The sequence below is a fragment of the Peromyscus eremicus genome, chromosome 2, assembly GCF_949786415.1.
Source record: "Peromyscus eremicus chromosome 2, PerEre_H2_v1, whole genome shotgun sequence".
NCBI classification, from domain to species: domain Eukaryota; kingdom Metazoa; phylum Chordata; class Mammalia; order Rodentia; family Cricetidae; genus Peromyscus; species Peromyscus eremicus.
The window spans coordinates 82,792,632-82,806,603 of NC_081417.1; the positions used below are offsets into that span (position 1 = coordinate 82,792,632).

The following is a 13,972-nucleotide window of genomic DNA, read 5'->3' on the forward strand; positions in this document are numbered from 1 at the left end:
ACTCCTGCTCAACCCATGACAACCACTGATATTTTGGGGTCTCTACAGTTTTGATTTGTCCACAATGGCATGTAGTTGGAACTATTTAAAATTATCCCTTTAGATTATTTTCTTTGGCTTACATTTCCTGCATGTATTTTCGTGACTTAGGAACTATTTTTTTTTTACATTCATTGAGGCATGTGGACCAGAAGATATTCCACAGTTTCTCTGTTTATGTAGCAAACAACACTTGACGTGCCCAAGTTTTATTACAAATAAAGCTTCTAAAGAGATCCATGGGCAAGCTCTGTGCAGATATGTTTTCACTTTCTTCAGATGAATACTAGAGAACATGGCTGCTGAGTCTCATGATGGGAGTATAGTTTGCTTTGTGGAAAGCTTCCAATCTGTCTTTTAAAATGGCTATGTCATTTGTCCCCCCCACCCCACCCCCAGCAATGAATGAGGTTCCCTAGTGGTGCAGTTCCTGTCAACAGCTGCCTTTGGTGTTGTCAGTGTTCTGGGTTTGGGTGTTGTAATAGTCATGTGGAGGTGTCTTGTTATAGTTATGTTTTTTTCCTTGGTGATATGAAGTATACTTTTGCCATCTGTGTATCTTCTTTGGTGAGCTATCTATTAAGGTTTTGATCCATCTTATAAATCAAGATGTTTGCTTTTTCCTGTATCTTTTCATTTGTATCTCTGACTCTCTCTGTCTCTGTCTGTTTTTGTCACTCTGTCTCTGTCTCTGTCTCTCTATCTTTCTGTCTGTGTCTGTCTGTCTGTCTGTCTCTGTCTCTGTGTGTGTGTGTGTGTGTGCGTACATGCACATGCACACACATTATACGTGGGGAGAGGGGGTGTACACATCCGTGTGCATGCACATGGAGACCAGGAGTTGATGTTGGCTATCTTTGGCTATAGTCCCACACTTTATTTTTTGAAACATGATCTATCACTGAAATTAATTGGCTAGACTGGCTGACCAGTGAGTCCACAAGATCCTCCTGTCTCCACCTCCTAGTACTAGGATTAGAGGTGTGCTACAGCACCATTCTCAGCGCTTCTAAATTCAGGTCCTCATGCTTCAGTGCTTTGCCCACTGAGCCATCTCCCAAGGCCCTGCCTATTTTCTTATAGCTGCATTTTAAGATTTTTTTTTAAATTTCCTAAAATCCTCTACCAGATATTTCTTTTGTAATATTTTCCCCATGCCATGGCAACCCTACTTACTATCTTCATGCTATCTAAGGCTAGAATTCTTTAATAAGAGCAGTTTATTATTTCTCAGTATTATATTTTAAATTTTATAATAGTTATGACCTGTTCTCACTTTCAAAACATAGAATATTCAATATACAATGATGTAAAAAACATATGAGGAATAAAGGTGATAGGATCGAACACTAGAGACTGTCTCTGTCCAGTGGAACTGAATCTACCGACAGCTATTAAAATGGTCTTGGAAATGGATACTTCATCAATTCCAACCTTCATCTGAGACTCCCAACCTAGCCAAGAACTTGACCTCAACCTTGATGCTATGAAACATGGGGGCCAGAAAATCTGTAGTTGGATTCCTTAAATCATAGAAACTTTGAGATAATACATGTATGTGACTTCAAGTATTACAGGGTAGGTCACTTATTGTACAGGTAGACAAACAATGGAGATAGACTGAAATATATGAATTTATATTATTTCATGAAAATTCTTTTATTAAAATTATAAATAGGTATTCTCAGACAAATTTGCTCATGAAACATTAGAATATAAGTTTCTTATTCTTTTATTCTCTATATTTTGCAAGCAAGACACTCACTCTTCTTTCCTATCATAATTAATTTGGTAATGAGGAAAGGAAAGAGATTCTTTTGTTGAGATTAGCAATGATAATAATATCCAACATTAGCTGGGTCATGGTGGTGCATGCCTTTAATTCATTTAATCCAGTACTCAGGAGGCAAAGTCAGGGGAATCTCTGAGTTTGAGGCCAGTGTGGTCTACAGAGCCTGCTGTAAAATAATTCTTCTGTACACTGTGACTATGTATTACTCTCATTGATTAATAAAAAGCTGTCAGGCTGGTAGCTGGGCAGGAAGTTAGGTGGTAAAGCCAAACTGAGAATGATCGCAAGGAGGAGGGTGGAGTTAGAGGAATCACCAGCCAGACACACAAGGAGCAGGGCATGTACAAAATGAGGTAACAAGCCATAAGCCACATGGAAATACATAGATTATTAGAGATGCATTAAATTAAATGTAAGAATTAGCTAGTAACAAGCCTAAGCTATCAACTGAGCATTTACAATTAATATAAGCCTCTGTATGATAATTTGGAAGCAGCTGCCAGGATGGGAAAACTCCACCTACATATGACACCCAAACATTAATCAAGAATTTCTACATAAAACCTGAGAAAGTTTTTTTTTTGTTCATTTGTTTTTGTTTTTGTTTTTTTGGACTCTAAACAAACAAAAGAACAGAGAAAAGCATTGTTTCTTGGTAAGCATCTTCTCTCGGGTAGGCTGCTTGCTGGCGGCAAGCAGAGGCACACCTCCTTTAAGAGACAGCTTCCTGGCTCAGTGCAAGCAGCAAAAGTGTCATGGCTCTTTTGAGAGGCCCTGTTACTGAACACTTGGATGGGGTTTGTAAGCAGCAGGCAGCAGTGTGCTACTCAATGGCAGCATGGACCCAGAAGCTCCCCAGAATTGGGGCTGTGAACATGGCTTTCATCAGTGCCTCCACCATGAAGCTGGGCTCCTAGGGAACCAGGCAGGACAGAGCCAGCACCCAGGGCAGAGGTGGAAGTCCTAGCCACATCATTTAGCAGTTTAAAGAGTCATGTAGTCAGAAAAAGATAGAGATCTGCAGTAAGACAGATTCAAAAGAAAAAAAAAACCTTTAAAAGGCTTACAATGTGTTTAAAATATATACAGGCTTAGGAGAGAAAGAGAAGGGATAGACAGTCATAAAAAATATAGTTTTAAAGTAATAAATTTCTTTTTTTTTTTTTTTTTTTTTTTTTTTTTTTGGTTTTTCAAGACAGGGTTTCTCTGTGTAGCTTTGCGCCTTTCCTGGAACTCACTTGGTAGTCCAGGCTGGCCTCGAACTCACAGAGATCCGCCTGGCTCTGCCTCCCGAGTGCTGGGATTAAAGGCGTGCGCCACCACCGCCCGGCTAATTTTTTTTTTTTTTTTTGGTTTTTCGAGACAGGGTTTCTCTGTGTAGCTTTGCGCCTTTCCTGGAACTCACTTGGTAGTCCAGGCTGGCCTCGAACTCACAGAGATCCGCCTGGCTCTGCCTCCCGAGTGCTGGGATTAAAGGCGTGCGCCACCACCGCCCGGCTTAAAGTAATAAATTTCTTAAAAGAAGCAAGTCACATAAAGATGGGGAATACACAGAGAATCTGGATCCTGTGTATCATTTTGTTGTCTTTGAAATTTTTGGCTGCTTAGAGACACTGGATTATAAAACCTTCTAGATTCAACCAACCCATAGATTTTAAAATAAGTTGACTTCAAAATTTAAGCCAAATGATAATGTTACTCTGGGAGAGAGGTTATGCTTTTATTTCCACAGGAAATGAGAGGCTGTGGATTCATTCCAGGTTAAAGATGATCAGCTTTGATCCAGGAAGACACCCTGAAAATCCTGGCTACAAACATAAAAAAATAAACCTAAAAGAACTACAAGACACATAACATATTTTACCTGCTCATACATAAAAAAAATCATCTTTGGCTAACTTATGAATAATAGTCTATAGTTGTATTAATGTAGATATGTATGTTACTTTTAAAAGTTTATGTATTTTCAGAGCCAGAGGACTAGACACCAATGAAAACAGATGGTCAAAGTGATCCAGCATCCAGAACAGCTTCCAGGCTGCTCACTGAGATGATCTAGCCTCACAAAATACTACAGCCACGACTTAACAATTATCCTGACTTTCTCAAGTTTCCTTCAAAGATTACCAGTGCCCTTTATCAACAGGAAATAGTCTAAAAAACTATGCCCACATTCCCAAAAAATAAGTTATGGACATTTATTATCATTTAAGGGGAATTAGTTATAAGTTTTTATTGGTAATATTTTAAAAAAGCACTAAAAGGAGATTAGATTTAGAGATCTTATTCTAAAAAGAAAAGTGGGGATATAGAAATGATATGATAATACCCTATAAAATCAAATATAAAACCAGATTGCATACTTTGAACACATAATGGCATAGGATATACATTACCATTCCAAAAGGGAGGAAAGTGAGCACAATGAAATAATATTGGACCAAAACAAGACCAAAAACCAGCTGGGCAAACACCAAACTCTGCATCTCTATGTCTGATGTCAAAACAGTCCTGGAATCTCTAACTCCTTTCAGCTTTGTTGACTGCAACACACTTCTTTCTCTTGGGCTGGTTCCACTCCCAGTCAGCAGCCCTTCTTGGCCCCTATTCCATAACTCTAGCATCTCCAACATCTTGGAGTCTCCAAGGCAATCCAGGTTTCACCTCCACAGCTTCATGCAATGGCTTTCCTAGGCTTCCATGCAGGGACACCCCTGCCACAAACCTAGCCTCAGCAGCTTTCCTTAGTCAGAGATGGGGATTCCATGACCCCTTTCTTGTGTCCTTGACTCTGTAAAGCCAGAACCACATGACTGAAGCTGCCAAGTTCTGCTGGTTGCTGGTTGCTGTTGCTAAATTTTTACCAGCTTTCTGATTTCCATGGTTTCCTTCACTGCCTAAGCTTGGCTGCCCTGGAATTTGCTCTGTAGACCAGGCTGGCCTTGAACTCAGAGATCTGCATGACTCTGTGTCTTTAGTGTTAGATTGAAACTAATTTAGTGTTAGATTAAAAGGCCTGTACTACCAAGACTGGACCTAAGGTTTTCCTTAATTCCTTTTCACAAGATGAAATCTGTGCTGGGTGTGGTCTGTCCCTAGGTCACCACTGTAAGCATGGATGGAAAGAGATCCTGGCAGTCAGGAGCCAAGGAGAACCACAAAGTAACTCTTAAGCACTGCAGCTACATCCCTGCTCCAAGGAAAGGTTTCTCCAGTGCAACAACTTTGCTCCAGCAGGGGAGGGCTTCCCCAGAGAAGTTGTTACATACAGTTCTGATCTGACCTACAGTTGTTACAGTTCTGCTGCACTCTGATCCAGCAAGAGACTTACTTCTCTGCTCCACTCCATTCCAAAGAAAGAAGGTCTCACCCAAACCTCATTCAAGAGATTTATTAGAAGGGAAGAATCCAGGAGGGTGGCTGCCTCTGCCAGGGTAGAAAAAGGCAGCAGCAAACTGATGGGGCTCAGGTTTTACATAGGGATTCTTGGGGCGGAGTTTTTCCAGGGAGAAGATTTTTCAGGGTGGAAATTGGTTATATTTCAATCCCCTTGAGTTTAGACAAGCTGTTTGGCTAGATTGGTTGGTTTCTGCTCAAGGATTGGTAGGTTTTCCTGCTCAGGGATTGATTGGTTTTGTGCTCTCCTAGTCAGGAGCAGATTTGGCTCTGGTTTCTGAGCCAAAGTGTGTTTCTTTCATTGGTCTTTTCAGCCTTTTGGTTCTAGTTTCAGGGCCAGGGTGTGTTTCTTTCACTGAATTTGGTTCTAGGGCCAAAGTGTGTTTCTTTGGCTCTGGTTTCAGGGCCATGGTGGGTTTCTTTCACTGGGTCTAGTTTCAGGGCCAGGGTGGGTTTCTTTGACTGGCCCTTTTACCCTATAACCATTCCCTTTATTCCATTTAACATCCAACTTTTCTTTAATCTGTTTGTATCTTTGAATATAGCACTTACCTCCATTCCACTTCCTAGTGCCCCTTTTCTCCTCATTCTGTACATTGTGTATTTTTACCTGCTCAGTTTGCTCCTTTTTGTTATAAATCTCAGTAAGAATGAACACTAGTAACCACATGACAGAGTCACTACTAGGCTATTTCTGAAATTTCCTCTGCCAAAGGAATTGATCCAATACTCCTCAATTTTGCCTCAGGCAAACTTTTCAGGCAAGGGCAAAAAGCAGCCACATTCTTTGCCAAAATATCACAAGAACAGTCTCTAGGCAACATACTAAAATTCTTCTCCTCTGAAACCTCTTGAGCCAGGCCCCCACAGTTCAAATCACCCTCAGTACTATAGGTAGAAGTTTCTGTCCCAACAGCAGCTCCCAAATACATAGTAGCCACTTCTCAAATAATTGACGAGTAGTAATATAAATTACAAATTCTTGGCCTGTAGCTCAGGCTTATTATAACTAGCTCTTACACTTAAATTAATCCATAATTTTTATCTATGTTTAGCCACTTGACTTGGTACCTTTTCTTAATACAACATTCTCATCTTGCTTCCCTTGCATCTGCCTAGTGACAACTCCTGACCCTGCCCTTCCTTGTAGTGGTAAATTTCTCTGGTCCCGTCCTACCCCACAGTCACTTATAAAATAATCACTCAGAGGCTTAGTACTAATTACAAACTATATGGCCTATGGCTAAGAATTCTTGCTAACTAGCTCTTTCATCTTAAATTAATCCATTTTTATTAATCTATGTATTGCCATGTGGCCGTGGCATTACTGGTCTGCTGGCATCTTGCTGCTCCTTGGGTGGTGGCTAGCTGGCTCCTCTGCCTCTGCCTTTCTTCGTCCTCTCTCTCTCTTGGATTTCCTGCTTGGCTATAACCTGACTCACCATAGGTCAGAGCAGCTTCTTTATTAACCAGTCACAGCAACGTATATTCACAGCATACAGTAAGACATTTTTATTATAAGAACATTTAACATTTGAACAACATCTGGTGTCCAACTTGTGGGGCACAAATTCATGAAAAAGCCACTTGCCTGTTGTCTTTTGGGCCCCAGCTTAAGCCTGAGCTGCACATGGCCAGAGTCTTCACCCCACTAAGTTTCTGTTGCAGCCCCTCTGCAGCAAACTCCTTAGGCTCAAGCTCCAAACACCCCCAGAATCCGCTGCTCTTGCATGTTCCCCCATGCAGAAAGCTGGCTTTTTGGCTTCTTTCTTCTCCTGGTGGGTTCTGGCTTTCCCTGGGCCCCCTCCTTGGGCTGCTACCACACCATCATCTGAATCATCATTATCAGCAGATTTGGTGAGTCAATTAAGATTTCTTAAAGGGAGAAATTAGTTAAAAGAAAGTTTTTTCCCCCACATTAAAAAACAGGAAACATTTTTACAATGGAGAGTGTTTGGTCTCTGTTTGATAGTACGATTGACGTTCTGAAAATAGAATAATTAAATGAGAGGATAATTAATGTTGATGAGATAGATGTAATGTTAATTATAAATATTATTTGTTTGATCATTTTTGTTTTATCCTTAAAAAAGTTGGTTAATATGAGTGCCAAGATAAAAGTTTTAGAAAAACTTGTTAAAACAGATTATAGAGATATTCAGACCCAGACAGAAGAATCAATCTCAGCATTGCATTATATGGTTATAGAGAAACAGCCTAAGGCTTTCAAATAGCCAACCTTAATCTATCCAGTAATCTTACAGGAACTGCTAAATGCTCAAGGCTGTGTAAGAGTTGACTGGACTCCTGTACAAATGTTAGGTTTGAGGCGATTCAAAGGAGCCATAGTGTCATATGGTATGCGTTGCCTGTTTGTGAAGCAGATGTTAAACTCACGATCAACGCATAATAGAATTATCCCTAAAGACTGGAGAGTTTAGTTACAGCTGTTTTAGAAGCTGGTCCCCAATTACAATGGAGGATCTGGTGGCAAGATAAGGCCAAAACCGTTGAACAATGAAGTAGAGCTAGAGTTATGGAAATCTCCCAAGATCAACTTCTTGGAGAGGGAGATTATGCTAATGTAGAAAGACAATCTCTATATGATGACCACACCCTAGCTTTATCCCGAATGGCAGTCTTGAATGCTTGGGACAGAATTGAAGAAGTAGGAAAGAAAATTGAGTCATTTATAAAAGTTACACAGGGCCCAAAAGAAACCTTCACTTATTTCTTACAAAGGCTGTCTTCAGCAGTAAATGGAATGATACAAAATTCAGAAGCTAGACAGATAATAATTGAATCTCTGGCTTTTGAAAATGCTAATGCACAATGCAAAAGAGTAATTAGGCCTTTAAAGGCAAGATCAGGATCTTTGGAGGAATGAATCTGAGATACAATGAATATTGAATCTCATGGCCATGATGATACTTGGATAGGAGAGGTGATTTCCAGAGGTTTGAAGAAAAATAGTAATGTCAGATGTTTCAAATGAGGTACAGTCCCTAAAAAGGGACTGTAAAGAGGGAGTTCCTAGAAACAATGTGTTTTCAAGGAATAATCCCAACAGGACACAACTCCTTTCTGGTTTATGCAGAAGGTGTGGCAAAGGCAAACACTGGACTAATGAATATAGATCAACAAGGAACAGACAAGGTAACCCTTTGCCTTTGCCATTGGAAAACTCCCTGAGGGGCCTCTTGCAGGCCCCCATGACAAATTTGGTTCAGGCCTTTCCTGTCATTGTGGAAGAAACTCATTCCCAGAGAAATTAAAGAACCTAATGACTATTGTAAGAAACCATACTGCTCTGGATGATAGAACACCTTTAGAAGATAAAACAAAAATTTAAGGAAAAACCATAAATCAAATTTGGAAACTCCCCAAAGTTAGGGTTGGGGAAGGGTTTTGTTTTTGTCTTTTTAAGAAAATGCAAACAACTATCTTGAGGAATTTAAAGACTTTTGGACAAACAAGCATCCAAAGAAGAAGGGAGAACTACCTGGAAAAAAATTACCAAGAAAAGGAATAATCTGACCTAATACAATCTTTGAAGTCTCCAAAAAGATGATGGGACACCATGACAATGATTCCATCAGGACAATGATACTATCACTAAGCTGACAAATACCACCTAAAGATCGGCTTTGGAATACAAACTGCTCAGGACAATTTTGAGATGGCTAGCTGAGAGGATCCAACCTCACAGACTACTTGAACAAGGACTTGAGATAAGCCCTGCACTTTCCCATTATGCAGAGACTGGACAAATGATACAGCCAACTCTCCCAGGACTTGACAATTAACCTAAAAATTTTCTTTTCAAGGTTCCCTAAATATGCCTTCATCCCCAGACAGCAGGAAGTAATTTTAAGAACATGATGCCCACATTCCCAAGAGGTGGGGTGGGTGGTTTTTGGTTATTCAGTGGGTTATGGATAACTGTCATTGTTTAGGATGGTTGGTTGGAAGTTGTTAATTGATAATGGTCAAGAGAGAGAGAGAGGAAGGTTAAACAAAGGAGATTAGATTTATGGTTCTTGTTTGAAAAAAGGGAAAAAGAAAAAAAGAGGATAAAGGATAGATTATTGAATCTACTCTAAAAAGAAAAAAAAAGAGGATATAGATATGATAAGATAAAGGTATATAATTGAATCTACTCTGAAAAAAAATTTAAAAATGATCGATAAAGGGTAGATTATTGACTCTATTATGAAAAGAAAAAAGAAAGAATATAGGTATGATCAGATAAAAAGGTAGATTATTAAATTTTGTTTTAGAAAGCAACTACTAGTTTTAAATATTTGCATTGGATTGGATTTTTGTATATTGTATACAAATTTTGTATATTGATAAAAATTTGAGATTAATTTTGTTAGAAAACACTGTACATACTTTTCTAATCTTGTTCACAGTATTGTACCTATACAGTTCATTTAACAATGTTATGCAAATTTCTAGTCCTTGAAAGTTATTACCAACTAATTAGGATATAAAGAAATGCAAGTTAATAGTTAGTCACCTATTACAATCGAACTTGTTAGGTATGTTTTTAAGGTCAAACAGAGATATATTTTAGATATACAGGTCATCTTCAAACACTTCAGAGATCTACAGAATATGGCATTTAGATGTTTTAATGACATAGATTGTTTACTTTTTTTAATGACTATGAGACATGTCTGCTCCTGGCAGCATTAATCTACTTCAGAGAAGATGATGGGCATTGAAGAAACTCCATATGGAGTTTACTTTCTTTGTGGCAAGTTAGCCACTGGGCAAGAAAATGACCTTGCCTCAATTGCTGACAGTATGCTGTCCAAAATGGACAAGCAGGGGGAAAAAAGGACAGCTGAATCTTGCCAAGACAAGGTAGGAAGGTCCTTCAGAATATCTTGCTTCACAGATGACTCTGTTAGATATGCTAGGCCTGTAGGCTGAAGATGGATGTGCCAATGTTGCAGAGAAGGCTTGGGTGGCTGTCCAGGCAGCCAACTGTTTCTGTCATTTCTCACATTTTTTGAAAGTCATTTGTTTGCACTTCTTGCTTACTTAGGTAATATTATTTCCTTCTCTGGTCTCTGAGGGAGTTGAAAATTAGATAGTTATAGTTTTCCTTGTTAACAAATTCAGAAAAGAAACTCACTAAAGAGGTGTAAAGTATGTAAGTTTGGAAGACATCAAAAGAAAGTTTTGTATTGATAATAGGATAGAAAGTAAGTCAGGTACAACTTTTTGGACTCACCAAAATAGAATAAATAATGGAGCATTTTCTCTGACTCTGTCAAATGTTAATGGATTAGACATTGTTAATGTAATTCTTGACTGTATATATTGTATATACTTATTGTACATAGTTTTTCTTATATTAGTTATAACCTTCTTTTATTATTTTAGACAGAAAAGGAGAAATATGGTGATATATTGTGTACCCTAATAAAGCTTGCCTGGGGGATCAGAGGACAGAGCCAGCCACTAGATTAGACATAGAGGTCAGGCAGTGGTGGCACACACCTTTAATCCCAGTGCTAGGAAACATACACACTTTTAACCCCAGTAAGTGACATGGCTGGACAGAGAAAAGTATATAAGGCACAAAAAGATAGGAAAAAGGCAGTTCAGCTGAGACCCTTTTGGGTGAGGACTCAGAGGTTTTCAGTCTGAGAATTTTTGGAAACAGGATTGGCTGAGGAGGTGACCAGGTGAAATTGGCTGTGGCTTGCTCTGCTTCTCTGATCTTTCAGTTTTCACCCAATATCAGACTCCAAGGGTTTTTTTTTTTTTAAATTAAAAACACCATTTAAGATTTGAATATCACTTCTTCTTTCCAGCATTCTTATTTTGGTTGCCCAGCCTATATTTCCTGCCTGGATACTGGCCAATCAACATTTTATTTAACCAGTTCAACTGACAACTCTTTACTGTGTACAAGAAGATTTATTCCACAGTACAGTACCATTGTCTTCCATGCTCCTACTAGTATGGCCAATTAAGCCCCTGCTGTGGAATAATGCTCTTGTACACTGGTTTAATAAAACACTGATTGGCCAGTAGCCAGGCAGGATGTATAGGCAGGATAAGCAGACAAGGGAATTCTTTGAAGAGGAAGGCTGAGTCAGGAGATGCCAGCCCACTTTGCAGGTAGCAGCATGTAATGGCACACAGGTAAAGCCATGGAACACATAGCAACATATAGATTAACAGAAATGGGCTGAGTTTAAGTGTAAGAGATAGTCAGTAGTCAGCCTAAGCTAATGGCCAAGCAGTTTTAATTAATATAAGCCTCTGTGTGTTTACTTGGGTCTGAGTGGCTGTGGACTGGGTGGGGCACAGATAAACTTCAGCTACAAGCCCCACTTAAAGCTTTACTCATCCAAACTCCCAAAGTCCATATTCCTACAAACAAAAACATGGTCAGGCCTATCACTCCAGTACCTGGTACTAACTTGTCTTATGGTTTCTATTACTGTGAATAGACACATGATCATGGTGACTCTTATAAAGGAAAATATTTAATTGGGCCTGGCTTACAGATCAAAGGTTTAGTCCATTATCATTATAGCTGGAAACATAGCAGCATGCAGACAGACATGGTCCTGGAGAGATAGTTAAACATTCTATATTTTGATATGCAGGCAGCAACAGGAGACTATGTACCACACTGGGTGTAGCTTGAGCATATGAGATCTCAAAACCTGGCCCCACAGTGACACACTTCCTCCAACAGGGTCACACCTACTCCAACAAGGCCATACCTTCTAATAATGCCACACCCTATGGGTCAAGCTTTCTAACAAATGAGTCTATGGTGGTCATACCTATTTAAACCTCTACAGCTGTTGATTGTAGTTTTTAGAAAACAGAATACTAATTCTTACCCCCTTGTTCTAGAATTGAATTTAATTCAGAAACCATTTGACAGTAGTTCTCCCATGTGCTCTACCTACAATACAGTGAGTCGAAGTACCCTAGGACCCTTTTCAGAAGGCTTCCCTACCTGTCTAGAGGAAGACACCACAGCAAGCCTCTGATGTGACAGAAATACAGAACAAAGGGAAATCATGTTCTTTGCTGGTGCTGCTGCTCAGAATGGCTCCAGATAGAGGAAAGCAATCCCCATGTGATCATAGTCAATTCTGTGGCATATTCCTTGATTTAGCACTATAACTTCTCATCAGCTCTTTTGAGTATTTGTTTACTTAACAAAATAGAAAAAATAGAAAGATAGCTCCTTTTATAAAATGGAGGTTGTTTATGGAGGGTGGTTTAGAGCATTTCATGGACCTGAGTGACCTAGTTTTGGTCTCTAGCTCTATGCTTCCAGGAGGTAAATTTAACATGCTATATAGTTCTTGTATATACCTACCGTATCATTGAAAAGCTCAGTTATGATACATGAGTGTCTATGAAGTGCTCAGAAAATGTCCAACTCTTACTAGTTTTATCCCACTGGGTCCTTTTGCAGCTACAATAGCCCCGGGTCAGACAAGGACGTAATTTTCCTAAAGTCACATGTCTGAGTCTGGCTCATTTATTCTGAAAATCTTATATGCTAGACACTGTGCTAACAGATGTGGTTGTAAGCAGACAATGTCCTTCAGGGATTTTGCAGCTCACTGGTGAAGGTGACAGAAACATAGGCAAATGGATAACTAAAGTCCAATCTTTGGTCCTCTTAATAGCCATTTATTACCAACCTCTGAATCTGACCTAAAATCCTTGTGACTATGAAGTAAAACTATTGGAATGTATTATTAAACTTAGCAGACCACTAGTTTCCACTAATTCTAAAAGAATGTTATAACATCTGGAAAACATAAAAGAGTTTCCCTAGCATGCTGCAGCTTGTCTATCTGATATCCCGCACAATGCATTTGGTAAGTGTGTTGACTTAGGACTCTTTTGTTCTGTGAATATAAATGTACATAGGCCCCTTGCACAGTGGGGTGTGTTATTTTGGACAACAGGAATCTGTGTTTGCAGAGCATAGTTATTCACATTTGACTCAATTCTTTTGGGAGCAAAAACAATAGAGAAATACAATATCCAATCATCTTTCCTCTCCTGATATCTGACATGCAGAGACCTGGGACAACAGAACTAGCTGTATGACAGGTTGTCAGAGCTATTTACAACTTCTTTCCTGTTTTGTTTATTTGAGACAGGGATTGTGGTGGGACCTAGGTTGGTCTGTAGCTCACTATGTATCTGTAAGTTTTTTGTCAACTTGACACAAATCTAGACACATCCAAGATGAGGGAACCTCAACAGAGAAAAGACTTCCATCAGATTGGCCTGTGGACAAGTGGGCATTTTCTTGACTGATGGTTGATATGAGCTGTGGCACCCCTAGACAGGTGGTCCTGGGATATAAGAAAGGTAGCTAACTAGAAGCTTGGTGAATAAGCCAGTGAACAGCCTTCTTTTTATCCCTGCCTCAGTTCCTGCCTCCAAGTCCCCGGCCTCCTTGAGTTTCTGCCTTGACTTCCTTCAATGATGGACTGGGATCAGGATGTGTAAACCAAATAAACCCTGTCCTCTCTAAGTTGCTTTTGGCCATGGTCGTTATCACAGCAGTAGGTAGCAAGCTAGAACAGTACAGGCTGCCTTTAAACTGTCAGCTTTCCTTGCTCATTCTCCCAAGTGCTAGGATGTCAAGTATGGGGCACTATGCCCAGTTTATTCTAATTTTTTTTTTTTTAAAAAGCTACTGTTCATAAAGTGTGAATTATTCATAACCTCACT

General features: G+C 39.5%; 1 protein-coding gene across 2 annotated transcripts in view; it reads right to left on the bottom strand.

The window, feature by feature from the left end:
* Astn2 (astrotactin 2) overlaps nt 1-13,972 on the bottom strand; it is a 968,023-nt gene that overhangs the window by 220,113 nt on the left and 733,938 nt on the right. The gene's annotated exons all lie outside the window — the stretch shown is intronic.